Genomic DNA, 3,330 nt, shown 5'->3' on the forward strand with positions numbered 1-3,330 from the left:
TGCCTCAGCTTCCCAAGTAGCTGGGATTACAGGTGCCCACCACCATGCCTGGCCAATTTTTGTATTTTTAGTAGAGATGGAGTTTCACCATGTTGGCCTAGCTGGTCTCAAACTCCTGCCCTCAAGTGATCTGTCTCGGCCTCCCAGAGTGCTGGGATTACAAGCATGAGCCATCATGCCTGGCCTCAACTCTGTTTTCTAACCAGCTGCTAAAACTTGTTAATGCTACCTCTGAAGTCACTCTCAAATCTATTTCCCTCCAACCCCTCTACCTTTATGATGCCCTCATTACATCTTTTCTAAACAGCTGCTGCAGCCTTCAAGCTCATCTGCCAGTCTGCAGAGCAGGTCTTGTTTCCTCTGACATGTTGTAGTAAGATCTTTCTAAAATCCATTGTCTTACTTCTCTGCCTAAGTCCCTTTGCCAGCTCCCGTCTCTCCGGACAGAGTGTGCCATCCTTGCTCCAGCTCACAGTAGTGAGGCTCCTCAGGGCCTGGGCTCTTCCTTCTGCTCCTGCCCCATCACTCACCATCCCCATTGCCTCCAGCTGCACCTCACTGAGTCCCATGTGGTTCTCAATATCAGCCACATTCTCTCTTATCTCTGCTTTTGACACATGCTACTTCCTATGCCAAGAACATCCATCCTTGTCAGATGCCTTCAGAATGCCACTCAGCTGTCATTTCCTTTGGGGCATCTTCTTGGACACCTCTTCCTGCAGGGTGGACATCCCTCCTGTGTGCACCTGGGAGACCTGTCATGCCGTGTGGTGATGGTCTGTCTCCCCTACTAGAGTTCCTGTGTAGGACCCAACCTAGGTTCATGCTGTATCTAGGACAGGAACTGATACATATTAGGAAGTTAATAAAAGCCAGATGATGTATGGATGGTTGGGAAGATGGGATCTGAGTAGGGTCCTGAAATATGGCCTGAGACAGATGATGGGGTTTAGAAACCTGACCTCTTCTCAGCCGATCTGTGTGCATTGGACAAGTGATTTAACCCTCACTCTCAATAAAGTTTAAACCAACCTTTATTGAGGGTCTGCCGCGTGCCAGGGTGCTGGGTGCTGCAACAATGAGTCCGGCAGCCTAAGTCCCTGTCTTCCTGGAGCTCTCATTCAATTGGGGTATAGAGACATTTGCTGCAGGTAACAGTGCACGCTATGACTGAAGAGACAACAGACAGAGGCTAACAACCAGGGTTTGGGTGGGGTGGTTGGAGAGAGCTCTTGAAGGAGGTGATACAAAGGCCACATCCTAAAGGAAAAGGAGCTCACTTTGGGGGTGGGAGAGGGATGTGGGCACTGAAGATCAGGTGTGGCGCAAGGGTGGTGAGCATGGCAGGGGGAAAGCAACTGGAAGTGAAGGTAGTAAGTCAGGTGGAGCCAGACCATGGGCCTGGTGGGCGAGGGTTGTCCTCTATTCAGAGGGCACTGGGAGGATGACGAAGGACTCTATGCGAGGAAGGTGCCCTGGCTTACATTTGGAAATGGTGTTTGGGAGGCAGCATGGCCAAGAGTTGCTGATGGACTGGGAGGGGGTGACATGGATGACTCCAGGTTTCTGGCTGGAGTAACAGGATGGATGCTGGTGCCATTACCAAGACTGGGAAAGGTCAAGGGAAATCAGGAGTCTGGCTTTGGCCATGTGTAGTCTGGGATGCCTGTGTGTTCAAGTCGCCACGTAAGCGGTTAGATAGGAGGCTTTAGAGTTGGGAGGGGAGGCTCTGACCTTTGGTTTCCTCCTTTGCAAAAGGAAGCATCAGCAGAATTGATTTCACAGGGAGGGCTACTCTAAGGACTTGATGAAATAAACCATGCAAGGCACTCAGCAGCAGCCCAGCTCAAAGGAAATACCCTGTACATGATGATGACAGCTATTAATGTATTAGTCCTTGGACATAGCAGGGGAAAGGGGTGGCAAAAAAAGCAGTTTAAAGATTAGTTTGAAACCTCCTGTACAGGAGAATCCCAGATGATGCATGTAGGTATAATCAACCTCTCACCCAAGCGTGGGCTGCACCAGCGACTTCCTTCCAAAGAGAACAGCATGGGAGCAGGTGTGTGGGACTTTACAGTGAGGGGCCCAGGTCAGCATCATCAGTGATGTCATGTTGACAGCATCTGCCCCTGACAGGCTGTGCTGAGAAGGGCATTCACCTTTGAAGCCTTTCTCCCCACAACCTAGAACCTCCATCCAGCCATGAGAGGAACATCAGACAATCCCCAGTTGAGGGACATTCTGCAAAACGTCTGACCAGTAATCCTGAAAACTGTAAAGGTCATCAAAACAGAGATCAAAAGTCTGAGAAAATGTCATAATCCAAAGGAGCCTAAGAAGATAGAATGGGCCAGGTGCTTTGGCTCATGCCTGTAATCCTAGCACTTTAGGAGATCAAGACAGGAGGACTGATAAATGAGGCCAGGAGTTCAAGACCCCACCTCTACCAAAAAACAAAACAAAGAGCCAGGTGTGGTGATACATGCCTGTAGTCCCAGATAGGAGGCTGAGGTGGGAGGATGGCTTGAGCCCAGGAGTTTGCGGCTGCAGTGAGCTTAGATGGCACCAGTGCACTCTAGCCTGGGCAAGAGAGCAAAACCTGGTCTCTAAAATCAACAAAAAAGAAGACAGAATGACCAAGTATAGTGTGGCATTCTGGGTGGGAGTCTGAAATGGAGAAAGGGCATTAGGGAAAAACTAAGAACATATATATAAACTAGGGACATTTATTTATTTATTTAATTTGAGACAGAGTCTCACTCTGTCGCCCAGGTTGGAGTCAGTGGCAAGATCTCGGCTCACTGCAACCTCTGCCTCCTGGATTCAAGTGATTCTCCTGTTTCAGCCTATGTAGTAGCTGGGATTATAGGCGCCTGCCACCATGCCTGGCTAATTTTTGTATTTTTAGTAGAGATGAGGTTTCATCATGTTGGCCAGGCTGATCTCGAACTCCTGACCTCAGATGATCCACCCACCTAAGCCTCCCGAAGTACTGGGATTACAGGAATAAACCACCATGCCCGGCCAAAATAGGGACTTTAGTTAATAATCAAGCATCGCAATTGGCTCACTAGTTATGACAAATGTACATGAATGTAAGGGAAACTGCCAGGGTGGTATATAGCCACTCTTTCTACTATCTTTGCAACTTTCCTGTAAACCTAAAGGTATTCTAAAATAAAATAATTTACTTAAAAATAAAACCAGTCTGGGGCCGGGCACGGTGGCTCAAGCCTGTAATCCCAGCACTTTGGGAGGCCGAGGCGGGTGGATCACGAGGTCAAGAGATCGAGACCATCCTGGTCAACATGGTGAAACCCTGTCTCT

The sequence above is a fragment of the Cebus imitator genome, unplaced genomic scaffold (assembly GCF_001604975.1).
Source record: "Cebus imitator isolate Cc_AM_T3 unplaced genomic scaffold, Cebus_imitator-1.0 Scaffold102, whole genome shotgun sequence".
NCBI lineage: Eukaryota > Metazoa > Chordata > Mammalia > Primates > Cebidae > Cebus > Cebus imitator.